Here is a 17684-nt window from a genome sequence, read left to right on the forward strand (position 1 = left end):
GATGTATGCTCTGGATACACACGCCCAATAATGATCCATAATCACTGCGGTTCCGTGCGTCATTCCTGGGGCCTCTAAGATTCGTCCGCAGTTCTGACTCTCTCCCATCTTCCTTGTGCCATTGTTCCTGAAGCACAATTTTGGGCTTCCCAGTGGCACTATCTGCAAGGGTCCTCTTCTGTCTTTGACCCAGGTTAGTAACTTTACCAACTTCGAGCCATAGAGGTTTGCACAGTCTTTGTGAGTTTTCTATCACTTCTTTGCAGGCTCCAAGGACCATCCAAGCTCGGCAGATCGCCACTCCTTCTTCCCATCCATTTGGAGAAACCACTGTTCATTTGGCCTCTGTTCTTCCAAATTTGAACCTCTTCTGGAGTCTTTCCTTAGACGTTCAGCCTCAGGTTTATTTCCCATCTTGTTCCTGTTCCTTTAGCTCCAGGCTTCTCATACCTGGTCACGTGATTCTTAGTATGCGCTCTGTTTCTTGTCTTGATGTCCTGGACGTAACCGTCTTCATCCGGGTACTCCGTTTCAGTCGCCCATATCAACGAGGCATCTCTCCCCATAAATTGTCCTCTGGTGTTGCACATTGCTACGTGTGACATACAGTGTGCTGTAGGGACTTCAATTTCTACAGCCACAAAGATCTTGGATTTTCCCATGCTGTACGGTAGAAGTGCACAGATGAAGCAGTCTCCTTCTGATTATCTTCTTCCGACCTCTTTCATGTGTTGGTACCAAATGTTGTTTCCTAGATGTGCTGTTCAGGTAATTGTGTAATTCATTGTTATCTTCATGTGGGCTTCTCTTGATTCTTAGTGTCTTTCTGTAGTTAGCTATAACTACATCTCTAAACGCGCCTGTGTGACTTTTCCTTGCTGGGGGACTCTCAGGCATTCTGGTCGGTGAAGCGGTTTTCATTATCTGCATCGATGTGATAGGAGGAGTGTTAAAAAGCAGGTTCCAGGCTCTTTAAGATTTCTTCAGGTAAGTTTATTTCCAAGTTCTTAGTTACATATCCACATGAAGACATAAAGGACATAAGCTGTGACAACACTGGCTCCCATCACCCAGGGCCAGCCAGCTGTATCCTCCTCTACACAGAACACTCACTCAGAATATTCCATCATCCACACATAAACATTCCACATGACAACTCAAGCTACCTCACCTCAGACAGGCACAATGCAACACACCTCCCTCCTTTACTAAACATACATGCACAGAACAAGTCACATACCAGAACAACACAACTACCACCTTCCAAGATATACACACACGTAACACTCAACTGGCAGACAGACACTTCCACGGCCAAACCCAACCATCAAAACATCACACCCTGGGCCTCATTACGACCCTGGCGCTAAGCGTAAAACGATGGCGGTAAACGATTACCGCCATCGTTTTCCGCTAGGGCCGATTACGACCCCTGACCGTTAACTACGATGCCATTAGCGGCATCGTAGACAACGCTGCCGCTAACTGCGCCAAGGGCGCGTGCACGCGACCTCCCACACCGTAACTAGCGCCATGGCGGTAAGGTACGCGAATGCCGACCCAAGCGGACATGCACCTTACGCCATCACCCAGCCCGTAAAGTACCTTACCGCCATGGCGCTAACAACGCCATCGCGAATCAACCGCAAAGGGACAAGTTAAGTGAATGCAGCTGCCACAGGTGCACAGAAACAGCACAGGTGAAGGCAATACAGACACAGGAAGCACAAAAAGAGCACACCCCACCCCTGCCCACACCCAGTCACACACCACAATGCTACCGATAGGACTAGCAATGTTGGGGCTGGAGGACCTGATAGCAATGCGAGTGCTACAACAGCAACTACAACAACAACAACAACAACTACAACAACAACAACTACAACAACAACAACAGGCTGCACAGAGGAGACGCAGGAGGAGAAGGAGGGCAAGGCAGGCCCAGCATGCCCCACCAGCACAGCCAGTGCTACCACGCAGGCAGCCCCCGATCCCACGCGTCAGACCCAACCCATTCAACCTCACCGCTGAGCAGATCCACACCCTGTATCGACTGGACCGGGACACCATCACCACCATCGTGGACATGATACACAACGACATCGCCAGCATGATTGAAACACCCACCGCCACCCCCCCCCCCTACTGAAGGTAGTGTCCGTGCTCCACTTCCTGGCCACAGGCACCTACCAGCACACAGTAGGGCACTTGCATGGCATATCACAACCATCGTTTTCGCGTACACTGACGCAAGTGCTGGATGCACTCCTCAAGCACACAGATGACCACATCTCACCACCACAGACTGCCCAGGAGATTGCCAACACCAAAGTGGGTTTCCATGCACTAGCTGGCATACCTGGTTGCATCGGTGCCATCGACTGCACCCATGTGGAATTGACGGTCCCACGTGCCCAGGAGGTACCGTACCGGAACCGCAAACAATTTCACTCAATCAACGTGCAAATGGTCTGTGACTCCAACAGTATCTTCACACATTGTTGTGCCCGATTCCCCGGATCAACCCATGATTCATTGGTCCTGAGGAACTCAACATTACCACGCTACATGGAGCAACAGGCAGGGCCCAGAACCTGGCTACTCGGTGAGTCCAATGTCATGGGCATTGAAATGTGAAGTGGGTGTGTAATTGACATACCAATGCAGGGGGGGGAATGATGCATACTCCAACTGGCGGGAAGGGGGGGGGGATGATGCATGCTCCATCTGGCTGCGACTAGCATTAGCCACAACACACCCTGAGGCAGCACTCACGTCACCTGACACCTGCATACATGAGGCCTGACCTAAGAAGACCTGACATGTCAATGAAGGTGTCACCCAACCCTGACACAACCACCTACAAGTGCATTGACCATACCGTGACCACATACACTCCAAAGAAATGTACGTCCATGCACGTCACCAACAGCTCCTACTGAAAGGCCTGTTCCCCATGACTGTGCCCAAAGGAGGCACATGATGGACTGGAAGAACAATGCACCAAAACACAGACAGCAAGGCCCACAGACTGTCCCCATGGGCAACAGTCTTGTTCACTGGGGTAATGATGAGCCAGACTGCATTCCCGCTATCATGTGAATGCAACCCTCACGGGACACGTGCCAGGTCACCCACAGAACCAGCATGAGGAGGACTTCAACCGTGCCCATTCCCGTACGCGTGTAGTGATCGAGCAAGCTTTTGGCCTACTGAAGGCACGTTTCCGCTGCATCAGCAGGTCTGGCGGGGCACTCCTGTACCGGCATGAGAAGGTTGCAATGGTCGTCATGGCATGTGTCATGCTACACAATATGTGCGTCAGAAGAAATGTGCCCCTGCCCCCTGACGTAGAATTGCTACCACCTGACGATGAGGATGATGAGGGTGGGGATGGGGCACCACCTCAAGGAGGCAGCGATGCACAGGAGGGGCGTGTCATGCGTCAGACTCTCATTGACCAATGCTTCTAGCACACACAGCGTATGCGTGTCACATGGAGACGGCACTCGGCGCACTGTGTGTGTGTGGGACATGCACACTGTGGACTCTACAACAATGTAGCACATGGACGCAATAAAGATGTCAACACATTTGGTTTGTGGTAATGATAAATGTGTATTGCAACAGTGAAATCTTGTGACACACCCCCTCCCCCCTCCCACCTCCCCCCTGCACACCCCAACACCCCCCCAACCCCCTCCCACCTCCCCCCTGAACACTCCAACACCCCTCCTCCCCCTCCCACCTCCCCCCTGAACACCCCAACACCCCCCTCCCCCCTCCCACCTCCCCCCTGAACACCCCAACACCCCCCCAACCCCCTCCCACCTCCCCCCTGAACACCCCAATAATGGTGCAGTAGTGTCCGTGCTACAAGGTGCGGAGTAGTCCTGCTGAACAGGCAAGTCAAGGATGTGTATCCCCTCCCATGGCCCCTGGGGCACCCCTGGCCGTGCTGCGGAGAGTGCGCCCAGATCTACGGACGGGGCTGCTCTGTGCTGAGCTGGTGGTTGATGAGGCTCCACGCCCCACATCCGGTCGCATGTCCCTGATGGTGTGCACAAGTTCACTGAGTTCATTGCGCACAGCCGCTAGCTCAGTGCATATACTCCTTGTGGAGTTCTCTATGGCAGCTGTGACACGGTCAGCTGACCGCTCCATGGCATCCCTTGGCCCACCACACTGTGCCACATGTGCATTGAGGAGGTCAGTTAGTTGTTGCTGCCGTGTTGCAATGTCCTGTAGTGCCTGCTGGTTCTGCTGGCCTATGGCCAGTGCCATTTGCATCTACGGTGCGATGCCCACCTCAGGCTGGGGGGATGGGGTGGCTGGCCATTCGTCGGAGTCGGACTGCCCCTGTGTGGCATCCGCCTGCAGGGGGCTTAGGGAAATTGCGGGGGAATGTGGATGGGCAGTGGGCCCTTCAACATCAATGTCCTCAATGCTGCCTGGCCCGCTGTCAGAGTCTGCCGCTATGGCTGCACTCTCCCCAAGGGTGCTGCTTGCGGCAGAGGCTGTCCCCTCAGTGGCCACAACTAGTGGCATGTCTGCTGCTGCTGCTGTGTCTGTGTCAGCAGTAGTGGGGGCTGGCACTTGCCTGTCCTCTACCCCAGGCAGGGTTGGTGGCTGCCGGTGGGTTCCCTTCCGGACGGCTGGGGTGGATGCCTGCGGGCTGGCCATTCTGGAGGAACAGGATGCGGTGTTGCCCTCTTCCTGGGGCTCTGTGTCGGAATCTGTGGTGGAGCAAAGGAGGGATGTGTTATTGATGGGTCCGCGGACATTGGACGTGCATTAGGGGATGACATCTATACAGTCGGTGCATGCAGCGCATTTCATACAGGTTTGGTGGCTTTTGTGTGGAGGTAGCATGGTGCTATGTGTGTTCCAGCAGTTAGGGTGTGCATGCTGCTTGTTTGCAGGGTGGTGTTGGGATGTGTCTGTGCACGTTCACCTGTCGATGTGTTGCATGTGCACTATGGGGCGACTGGGTACTTCGCACAGTGGGGCTTTGTTGAGTGTGGCATGCATAGCTCTGGCCACCTACCTGCGTCTCCTGGGGTCGGCACTCCTCTCTCCATGGCTCCGACACCTTCAATGCTCTCCATCCCTATGGTGGATGCACATATTTCCTCCCACGCCTGGAGCTTGATAGGTGATTCTGAGCCTCCGCCAGTTGACATGGCTAGGTTGCGGTTAGCCGAAATGATGCTACGGACACGGAGCCTCAGATCGTCCCAGCGCTTCCGGCACTGCTGGGCTGTGCGGGGTGCGGCCCCCACTGCACTCACTCGCTGTGCCACTAGGGCCCATATCGCCTTCTTCTTCATGATAGCCGCCCTTGTCATCTGTGTCGAGAATACGACTTCCGCATTCTCTTGCAGGGTCTCTGCCAGCATGTTAAGTTCCTCCTTGGTGAAGCGGTCTTGGCGCTGCCTGTCACATGCCTTTTTTACAACTTTGGGCATGTTGGATGTGGTTTTGGGGTGGGTGATGGGTGTGGATGGTTATGGGGGCCGGATGAGGTATGGTAGTGGAGGATGGCGATGGATTGTGTTTTTAAAGATGGCCGCCATGCCATTTCCCGTTCCTGCGCGATGGCGCTATTTCCGCTTCCGCCTATTTACGGTGACCGCTAACTGCGGTGACCGCTAAGTACGGTGACCGCTATGGTGTGCGTGGCGGTAGTGCTCCATGGACGGTGTGCGATGGCGGTAAGGGCCGTTTGTGGCCCATTAGCGCCATGGCGTACTTTACATTACCGCCATGGCGTAAAGCACGTGCCCGATGGGTCGGAATTAGGTGCTATTTACGTCTTCGCTACTCGGCGTTAACGTAATTTACGCCATGGCGGTAATTTACGGAACTTACTGCCAGGGTCGTAATGAGGCCCCCTGACAAACTACATTCCATGTACCAATAACAAAAATACTGTCATCCATCCGCCTGTTCCTGCCACAAACAAGCAACTGGGCTCTCACCCCAGGACCTGGCCAACCCTGAAACTGGGCTACTTCACCTACATTCCTGAACAACCACAAGACTGCTACACCTCCTACCACCAGCCCCCGCCTACAACAACGCGGGTGTCCAGGCTGCCACCCTGGAACCCCAGCAGGCCTCTAGACTGCCACTCTAGAGAACTGAGACCTCAAAGCCTCCAAAAAAGACGATCACAACCTCAATCCAACAGGGATTCACAAAGTGGAAACATACAACATCACTGAGATCACAAACACCCATGGTCTTAATACCATACTCATTACACCAGACCAGGATGTACAAGCCTTCCAAACACATTGGGAGCGGTGGCCACGCACTCCCAATGCCAACATCAATGACTGGTAAAAGCTAAACGGTCTTATAGCAAGGAAAACATCCTAACCCAAAACAAGCTGTTGAACCCATGGATACAACGAAATCCACAATAAATACCACAAGTAACATAGAAAACAATTTACTCATCATCTCAGGACTTACCACACTCAATACCGATGGGTCATTACCAGGCGTCCCCAGCTACCCCTTTACCACTAGCTACCTACTGTCCAATGTGATGAGAAGGATAAAAAAAAACCTAGCGGAGGCGCTACCTCCCTCACAGAACAACCTCATCGCTGTTCAACCTTTACCCGAATCAGGTAACCCCTATAACCAGACCAATCCCCTCACATGAAATTAGAAAATCCTAACATCCTTAATTGAAAGAGTCGAGGCGCTACCTCACTCTAGAACAATCGCATGGGTGTTCAACTTTTACCACGACAGGTAACTACCCAAACCAAAACAATGTAAGGAAACTATATCCCCCACTGACATTACCCAAACAATTCAAACCATGCATTTCACACTGCAACACTTCCATGCTGAATGTGAGTTCACCCAATACCCAACACTCACTGACTCTCTCCAACCTATCTGAGTCGGATTCATCATAACATGCATTCCAAAATCATAGGATGCCGCAACCATATGCTGTAAACAAAACATAAACTGCATTGAAAGCATTTGCGTTGTGCACATTTGAATACAAAACCATGTTGCTCATAGTAAGTAAAATCCCCAAAACTAACACTTTCATGAACTAAAACGTCCATAGCCATTTGTAGGCTCTTAAGCGAACCTATGAGTCCATAGCCATTTACACAGGCTCTACTGACATGTGCAATATAGCTAAAAATCCTCAAAATGATTAAAGCTATCACACTCATACACATACCACCCATCTTACACTAACAGCAACGATTTATGCACATTAGTGTCCATGTGTCATGGTGCTTGGCACTCGAAACCTGCAATTCCTCAAAAGAATTATGCTAAATACCCTTCAATACAACATATTACCACACTATATTGTCACCGTTCCACTTACCCATTTACATAACAGAACAGCGCCGTTTAAGATGCATGTATATCTTCTATAAACACGAACTCATTTGCATCCTCGCAGTACCCCTGTTCTACAGATTCACATCGCACCAAGGCACTCACCATCCTGCACATGCAAAATGCTCTGTCAGTTTTAAATAGGTATATTAAAGTTCCAAACTACCCAACATTATGGCTGTTACTCTCTGCACAAGCCTATACCCCACCATACTGTCATGACCTAAAAATGTCAACATATTTGTTGGCCGCTACCTGTCGCCTCACTAACTGAGACGGAGCAGCATGCCAGCATCACAATCCGCCGAAAATGTCTCTTTTGCCAAGCAGAGACCACAGCGTTTAGCACCTAAACAAACCATGTCTCTTGGATCCGATTCGTATCATAGGGTTCCCATGTTCTAAGCATTGTTCATTCCTGCCTTAATATAGCTGCACACATATTTTGCTTCCTTCCTTCTAAGACACATGTCTTGCCAAACGTCAGATTCCTTAAAGTACTTTCCCTTTTACATCCTCAGGGCAAACAGCACTTATAATACGAAGCTCTAACAATAGCACATTCCAAAGAACATTCTACGCTTCACCATCTCCCCCTGCTGCATGTGTGACATCATCAGTCACTACTGCTCAGCAGGGCTATGCGGAGCTTCATAGGCCAACGGTCGTTCACTTCCCAGGAGACCTCGCCACGAAAGGCTCATAAATCACCAGAGTTTCAGACAGCCAAAAACATAATGTGCACGATAAGCACAGTACAGTGCTGCCAGGCTCCCATAACTTCAAAGCCTGCAATTATCTCGTAAGAAGGACACCGTTTAAAACAACAGCTCCCCATTGCTATGAGTGCACATGACAAACAGTCCTCCTTGTTCATGTCAAATTCACATCCATTTCCCAAACACAGAGCAGCGTCTCTTTTTTTCTATTGCCATTCTAACTTTAAAAAAAAACGTAGAGTAGCATCACATTCCTCCCAGTGGGCTAGCTCTTCATTACATCTCATGGAGGACCAGGGTACAGCATTTGCTTTCAACATCAATTTCCCAGTATTGCCAATATTATCTTTCACCTGCTGGTCCAGCGCCATCTCCAGCCCCCAGGGCAGAGCTCTGCCTCCTACTTAGGAGCCGCCCATCCAAAAAGGGGCCTCTTTCTTGGACTTCCCCTGAACCCTGGGACGCAGTCCTCCTTCCTGCTCCTGGAACTGATCCCTCTGCAATGGGGCCCAATTCCTGTTCCTGCCCCTGCGCTCTGGGGAGCCATGTCAGGGCTTCTCCCTGAAGACTCCCTGGGGCTCAGCTTGCCCACTACTTATGTGCGCCGGTCCCACCAACGATGGGGCTTTAATCCTCCGGCCCCCCCTGCACCCTGCCCTGGGTGATGGGACTTACAGTTTTTGGGGACGGTGTTGTCCTTCTCCAGAAGCTTGTCCTTCCTGCACCCCCCGCAGCAGGTTCCTCAGTCCATCAGCTTGTTGCACGTAGGTTACCAAAGACCGACTCGTCGCCATTGTTAAAAAGCAGGTTCCAGGCTCTTTAAGATTTCTTCAGGTAAGTTTATTTCCAAGTTCTTAGTTACATATCCGCATGAAGACATAAAGGACATAAGCTTTGACAACACCGGCTCCCATCACCCAGGGCCAGCTAGCTGTAACCGCCTCTACACAGAACACTCACTCAGAATATTCCATCATCCACATATAAACATTCCACATGACATCTCAAGCTACCTCACCTCAGACAGGCACAATACAACAAGGAGGTGTTGTGATTCTCTTCCTCTCCTCTTGTATTTTTTCGATGAGTGTCTTTAACCACCATTTGTCTGTCACCAGCCCAACGTAAGGCTGCATCGTGGGCCTGGTGCTTGTTCCTTGTGTTGGAATTGGTGTGCTTGTCACTACAGTCTCTGTGGTTCTATTTTTCAGTTCCTCATGTAGTTTCTTCGCTCTAGCTATGAACGGGAATACATGATCTATCAACATTTGGGTCCTTACAGTGAATTCTCCCGTAGCCGCTTCTGTCTTCTTGAGGGCTTTTGCTATATCTTCTTTAGTCGGCCTTTCACTTGATTCCTTTCGGTCAACTTTACTATTTTCTGGGACTCGTTGTTCGGTAGGCGGTTTCGTACTTTTTGCTGTCTTCGTTTGAGGTTCTGTAGCCATTGACACTTGCCCTGGTTTGTGTGCATTCAGTGTGTGTGTGCGTGTAGTGGTCAGTGCTATGTTTTCATTCATTCCGCGCTGACCCTGTGTCCAGCTTTTCTCTTCATTCGTTACCTCAAGTGTGTATGAATCACTGCTAATTACATTCAATTTTAGTTTGTTTACCTTACCATCAGATTTTCTTGGAACTGGAATAACTATATAGGGTCTGGGTGCTTTTGTGGGACTCATGCGTACATTATCCGGTGGGTACACTGAAATTGGAACGCTTCGTGCACCAATAAAGAATGCAGTTCTGATTGTTAATGACAGAAAGATAATGATAATCACTGTACATATGCACATAATCGTGCGGTAGGACAATTGGCAGCATTTCCTTCCAGGGAAGCGGGGCCACCCCTCTGTTTGTGGGAGGACCCGGCTACTGTTCTGGGCCCCCATTTCAATCATAGCAAATGTCTAAGTTCTATTCTTTTCACTTACTCCATTGATGTTTCTCAGAAAGTTTGTATCATAAAGTGTCTGCTGCTTCGCAAGTGTCCCCTCTTGCGGGTGACGATTGTCTCTGGTTATGGGATACAGTTCCCTTGCTAGACTATGGAAAAAGATTAGACTAACACCTTTGGTGAGGCACAATCATTGTGCATATTCAAAATAGGTCAGTGCAGTGTTTCTTGGATCTCTAATGAAAGTAAGAGTGTCAGTTGTTCTCCCGATGATTGCTGGGCACTCCTCTATGATACGAAAGAAAAGCGTATTTGTGAGTTCATCTACTATCGCCTTTGGTGGAAGCATTTGTGTCCTTATCACTGTATTCTGGCAACACAGTGAAGGCTTCCGCGATGACAGTAAGCAGTTGCCAGATTACTTTCTTGTTGACAGGATCTTGAATAAAGTCTGTGACACTGGTGACTCTCCCTACAAGTGACGGATATGTCTCTAGTACTAATTGGAAACAGGACAGCACATCCCTCGTGATATTTCTGCTGGGGGATACCATAAGTTCTGCGAAACAAGGTCTTAGTGTTGGTTGCTTCAGGATACTGCGTTAAGCTCTTAAGATAAAAGTCCTTGATCACAGTCTATTTGGGTCTTGTTCAACAATGCTTAAGTGTGGCTTGGTTCAAAAGTTTGTATCACCAACGTTGTTGTGGCTTTGGATGTACAATTCTCTTCTTCACTCTGCAACTAGGCTGCACAGAGTGTCTGTTTTATGCCCTTACCCCTTTTTGTTCTTCTTCACCCTGAAACTGGGATGCCCAGAGTATCTGTTATTGTCCTTATCCCCTTTTTTGTTTTGCTTAGAGGAAATGTCCAGTTTAAGCCACAACTTTCAAAAGGGGTTATTTTGTCTTGGCTTTGCTGCTCATGTGTCCTTCTTCCTCGTCATGGATCTTGTCTGCACGTGCTGAGGTTCTTCCCCGTTGTCTGTGGTCTCTTCGAGATGGGGTGCAGCTAGAGGGCTTTCTCCGATATAGGGCTTAATGTCATTGAGAAAAATCCATGTTCTCCTGCCCTGCAGTTTTACAGCTGACTGAGTGCAGTCCTCTACAATGAAAGGGCCATTGAATCTTGGCTTGTCCCACCTTTTCCTCGTGTGGTTTTTAACCAACACGGAATCTCCAGGGAAGATGAGTGGTGTACGTAGGCCTTGAACTGCGCCTGGTTCAGCATCTCCTGCTGTGTTTTGTGCTGCGCTGCACCCTTTTCATCGTAGCTGCAGTTGGTCTGAAATTACATTAAGGCTGGATGTCATGCAGTTCAAGTAATCTTTCATTTCGGATACTAGGACCTCTCGGGTTGACTGGGCATCACATCTAGCTCTGTCACGGGGGGCCAGGGGGGTGTTCATTCTCCTTCCTGTGACTATCTCATGCGGCGTAAAATGATGGTCGGAGCCTGGTTGGTTCCGAAGAGCATACAATGCCAGTGGAAGGCAGTGCAACCATCCCCTCTTTAGAGTAAGCTTCAACTTGGCTATCCTTTCCTTTAACAAGCCGTTGAGCCTCTCACAGATACCATTACCTTCCGGATGATATGCCAACGAGAACTTGTGTTTTATACCAAGCAGCAAGCTGATCTTCTCAAAGACTGCGTTAGCAAAATGAGCCCCGTTGTCTGATCTCATCACCTCACACACCCCCCATCTAGGGAACACTTCCCTCACCATGAATTTGGCAGCACAGGTTGAGCCTGGGTGTGTACAGGGACCTGCTTCTATCCATCTAGAGAATGGACACACCCCTACAATTAAGTACCTGTACCCGTTACACACTTGAATCATGTTGACATAGTCGATATGTAAGTGTTGAAAAGGCCAATTTGGCCTGGGAATGACTCCTCTCACTACTTTTAATGTGTGCCCAGCGGTGAATTGCTGGCAGATTATGCAGTTCACCATAAAGAATGCAACATGCTCAGCTAAATTCGGTATAAACCAGTCTTCTGCGAGCGTTGCTGCTAGATTTTCTTTTGGCATGTGAATTGGGTAATGTAATTGTTCCAATGCTATCTTTAGTAAGGCTACAGGCATTACTGGTTTACCAGTGCTGTTTTGTCACCACAACCTGTCAGAGGGGTTTAAAGAACACCCTAGATGCCTCCATAGGTTCTTTTCTTCCTGAGGGGCCTCCCCTTGGATCTCCGTCAGTTGAGTCTGCCCCATATTACTATAGGCTTCTGGTGTGGCTCGTGCTATCATCATTCGTTCATGGGTGCAGGCCACTTCTACTTCCATGATCGTCTCACTTTTGGATGCCAAACGCTTGGCTTCCGTGTCTGCTGCATGGTTTCCACATGACACGAAATCTGTCCCTTTGGTGTGGGCGGCGCATTTCACGACCACTATGCCCACTGGGAGCAGTGCCTTTATCAGCCTATCCAATAAGGTTGCGTGCTGCACTGGCATGCCGTCAGATCGGAGGTAGCTCCTCCTTTTCCAGCGTGCTAGGCCTGCGTGCACGGCTGATGTTACATAAGTGGAGTCACTGTACACTGTTACTTCTGCAGCCTGTGTTGAATAATGAGATGGTATTTGTGCACTGATGAGTATGTGAAATTCTCCATTCGCTATGTGTTTTACTACGGGCACGCCTGTGTATCTTTGTCCATCTTCTTGGTCGATTCTCGAAGAACCGTCAATGAAAACGATCTCACCACCCGCCAGGGCATTATCTTTTACCCTGGGGATTTCATCATAGAATTCTTCATAGTTTGCACAGTCATGTATCGGTTCTCCTTCAGTGACTGGTTCAGCTATGAACATGGCTGGGTTTACTGTTTTACATCAAACTATTTTGATCAATGCATTAGATATGATCACTTCATAGGCAGAAGCTCTCTGAGATGTCAATGTGCCTTTTGGTTTCTCTAAGATGGCAAATAATGAGTGCTTGACGTATAATGTCATGGAGCATCCCATTACAATGGTTGTTGCCTTCTCTATGGCGAACGCTGCGGTAGCTAAGCTTTGTTCGCATGGAAAGTGACCTCTCATTACTGGATCCAGGCTCCCACTGTAATACGCCAGGGGCTTGTATCCCAATGTGGTTTTTTGAGCGAGCACTGCCTCATAACGCTGCCATCTGTGTGTGAGAACAGGTAGAATTCCTCTGCATAATTAGGAATCCCGAGAACTGGGGCTGTACAAATCGCTCTCTTGAGTTCAGTAAACCCCTTTTCCATTGCTTCGGTCCATTAAATTCTTCCCTTTGTCACCTGGGCCTTTTTTAGAGCCTGGAGCAAGTGCTTGGTATAAGTGCTGTAATCGAAAACCCATGCTCTAACATAGTTGCACAGGCCTAAGAAGCTCTGCATTTGCTTTATCTTGAGCGGCTTAGCCGCGTTCATGATAGCTTCAGCCCTTTCTGGGGTTACCTTTTTCCTTCATGTGAGATTAGCTGGCCTATGTACAGCACCTCTTGTTGACAGTATTGTAGCTTTTCCTTGTCAATCTTATATCCTTTCTCAGCCAGTATAGTCAGTAGCTGGACAGAGTCACGCCTGCATTGCTCTTCAGTGGTGCTGCAGATTAGAATGTCATCCACATACTGCAAGACAACACTGTCTAATGCAATATTGCTTAGGTCAATGTGTAGGACTCTGTTGAAAATGGACGGGGACTCACAGTACCCCTGTGGCAACCTTGTGCTTTTCAGACGCATTTGTCTGAATGTAAATGACGTCAGATCTTGTGAGTCACGGTGCAACAGGATTGAGAAAAAAGCATTTTTCAAGTTAATCACAGTGAAATATTTCGCCTCCATCGGTATGTTACACAGGATCGTAGATGGATTAGGCATTAGAGGGAACTTGGCTTCAACAATATCGTTTAATTCTCTTAAATCTTGGATTAAACGCCAAGACCCTCCTTTTGATTTCTTGACGGGGTAAATCACTGTTTTACAGGGTGATTCTGACATCACTAGGATGCCCTGATCCATGATGACGGAAATTGTCTTCGCGATCCCTTCATCCGCTTCTCTGGACATGGGATATTGTCGCGCTCTTGGTAAAATTGCTCCTGGTTTCAGTTTAATTTTCACTTCTCCCACCCTCTTCAGGAGGCCTACATCATAAGGTCCTGTAGTCCATACTGAGGCAGGCACTTGGGCCATGTCATCATCAAAATATGCTGGACGGATCAGTGCCAACATCATTCTCTGTGGCACTTCTTGTTTGATCATTTTTACCCAAAATATGAGACTTACTTCCACCCTTGTCTCTTCTAAATCAGGTTGTTCTTCAAACAGATCATCATCAGTGACGTCAGTCACTCGATACCCTTCTTCAATGGCGATAATCGCGCACCATTGTCTGCCTTCATCATCATACCCTTTGACCAATGCTACTTTCCCTCGCACTGCTGCAGTTGGTATCGTCAAGGGAAATACTTGTCCCTCTTCTTTATGCATAGGTATTCTTTGTCTGAATAGAAACTCGTCAGGGGTTCTCATGGTCCTATCTGCAAGGCCTGACAATCCTGCCATAAGCACACGCATGCCATATGTGAAGACTTCTAGTTCTAATGGGATAGCTCTCATGGCTATGCGTCCTGAGTATGCTCTGATCATTTTGCATACCGTTGAATAATGCATTCCTGGAGTGGAGCATACTATGCCCTCCTCCGTGAACGAGATTGCCATGTTCAATTTTGTCATTAAGTCTCAACCCAAAATGTTTACTGGGTCTGATGCGAATACAATAAGGGTACATTCATTTCGCACTCTCCTATGGAGACTGGGAGTGCATCTGTAAAGGGAACTCGACTGTGAGCACCTGTAAAACTCTGAGTATCTATGGCATTGCCGGACAAGGAAAACTTGCCCTCCCGTATGCACGAGCGTGTTGCACCTGTGTCAACTAGGAAGGAATATTCTTTACCCTCTGTGACGACATTCACCCTTGGTTCCCTGTTAGGGTCTGGTGTCACTGATAGGATAGAGCACATCGGGGTTCCCAGTGAGCTGGCCTAGTTCATATATAAGTTTGGTCCTCTGTACACTTGTGGATTTTCTCCATTCCCAGGGTTGCCTCCCCTTCCGGAGTTTGTGCCCTGAGACATTTGTGGTGGTGCCTGTTGGAATTGCCCTTGTGGCAAGTTCCCCATGCTCGGGGGTTGAACCCCCTGCTGTGCACCCTGCTGCATGCCTGGTTCTTGCTTCTGCACTGTGTGATTCTGTGCACCACCCTGTTGGGGGATTGCAGGCAGATTCACTGTGCCTGCTCCCATTCCTTGGCCATTTTGCCACACGCCTTGGCTTCTGCTCGAGCGTGCCAAATGCTCTGTCATTCCACACAGCCAACACACTGGCGGTGGTCGGGCTATTTGTCCATTTGACATATCTGGATTGCCCATCTGCACGTTTTGAAAGCCTCCTTGATTACTCTGAAAACCTCCCTGATTACTCTGCCATCCTCTCCCTCTAAATCCCTTTCCCCTCGGGTACAATCCTACGTTACCCTATTGTTCTGCTGCGGGTTAGCCACCTGTTGTACGTTCTGTTCAGCTGGGCTAGCCAGCATGGCTCCTTCGAGCGCATATTTTGATAATTTCGTTTGCACCCACTTCGCTTTCTCACCCTTACGATTTGCCTCCTTTTTCTGATTCTTTTCTTGCAACAATCTACAGTAATGTGCAATAGTCAACTACATTTCAGCCCAAGGTTTAGCCTCTACCCCTACCAATGTCTTGAGCTGTTTCTGCACTGGTTCTGCCAACCCTTGGCACAATATGTGGTAGAATACAGGTATAGATTTCGTCCAAGATTCATGCATTTCAAGCACCCACGCATCTTGGAAATTCTGGATATAAATCAACAGATCCTCTGACTCCTTCATTTTTCGAGTCATTCTAGCTCCCATATCGGAAGTGTCTGGGTAAAGCACTCGTAGCGCTTTCCATACTGCTGCTCTGCGATTATTAAATGGCGCTCCGTCGTGGGCAGTGTTAATTATGGTAACACCAGGGTACCCAGCCCGTGCCCATACATCGTCTGCTCTTTCACCGAGTATGGCAATCAGGAGACCTTTAATGTCCCCTATAGCTAATGTGACACCCCCTGTAATTTTTCTAACTCGTGTATCGACTTCCCGGCTCCCGATGTCAGCATTGGAAGCTTGTTTTTCAAGTTCTCCCGATCCATGTGTGGCCATGGAATATATTGTGGTCTTACTCCCCCCTTTTCTAGCAGCAGAAATTGGAACATGCAGTCTTCCTTCTCTTTCCCCATAGCTCTCCTGTCTATCGCTGGGGTAATATTCCTGCATCGCCGTCTGCCTGGCAATGTCCTCAGCCTGTCTGCATAGGCGGATGCTGACACACCCCTCTGACCCTGGGATGTTCCTTTGTGTCGGTCAGACTGTGCGGAAGACTCTGATGTCCTTGGTGCGGACTCGCTAGCATCTGACCATTGTACCCTTTGTCCCTTGGGAGCCGCTTTTCACGTGGTCTCCCTTCTTCATTTGCCTCGCAATCCGTCTCCTCTCTGGAGTCGGACATTGATTGTTCCCAATTTGCGCAACTCCTCGCGTCATTATCGTTCTTACTAATTTCTAGCCTGTCCAGGGACAGTCTCCTGCTCCCACTACTTCGGGTGACATCCTCAGTGTCATATAGCTGAGTGCTTTCCAAGCGCTCGTCTTCCCTTTCCCTTCGGGATATTGGTTCCAACCCCATTTCATCATATATTTTATCGATCGTTTCCCCGATGCTTCTGGTGGCGATGTCATCTTCAATATTTGCCCCACTCTTGCCTGGTACTGAATCGTATGCAGGGTAGAATTCTTCAGTGTCTTCCCATTCTACAACAGGATTGGGTTTTTTAACTTCCTAATTCAGATATTCGAGATTGTGCGCCCTCTGTCTACGCTTACTTTCAATATCATCATCGAATTCTTTACGCTTCCTGACCTCTTCTCTGACCTTATCTTCTTCTCTTCTCCTTTCATTTCTACGTTCATTTGCCCTTCTAACTTCCTCATCTTCTCGTCTCTTTACTTCCTTTTTCACATACTCTTTGCTCTTCTTCCAACCTTTGCAGGTTCAGCCTGTACTGATCAAAGGCTGCGCTCTGTTTGCGACTGAGCAGCTTTCCTTGCTCTTCGCGATATAACTGTTCTCACCTCAGCCTATCTTTCCTTTTTATTCTCTCATCCCTTATTTCCTTATTCTTCTCCTTCTCCCTTCTCTGTGTCTCATCAGACTTCTCTCTCGGTCTCACATCATCACTTCCTTTTCCAACGAGTTTCAACAATATCTGTCCTCCCATTCATTTGTCTTTCGCGAATGCTATCTCATCAGTTCTGTCTTCACTTCCTTTCCATTTTGTCCACTCTTTCTCTTTATCGAGAGGTGCACTTGTCTGTGTCTGATCCTTCCTCTCATCATCATGTCTCTCCTTGTCCCTCGGACTGTGGAGGCAAGATTTTTATCCTGATCCTTCCCCTTAATTTCGTCATTACTGTACGTAGGTGACTCATATGCGGGGTTGCTGTACCCTGTAGCTGCCTTGAGCTCTCTTAGTGGGTAGAGTCCCTCTGACTTACTTCCCTCGGTTTCTATTGCAGGCGGGGCTGGTGGCGCGGTAGGCATCTCACCCCCCTCTGTGCATACATTTAATATCCAGTCCGC

The sequence above is a fragment of the Ambystoma mexicanum genome, chromosome 10 (genome assembly GCF_040938575.1).
Source record: "Ambystoma mexicanum isolate Mex_15411 chromosome 10, UKY_AmexF1_1, whole genome shotgun sequence".
In the NCBI taxonomy this organism is placed as follows: domain Eukaryota; kingdom Metazoa; phylum Chordata; class Amphibia; order Caudata; family Ambystomatidae; genus Ambystoma; species Ambystoma mexicanum.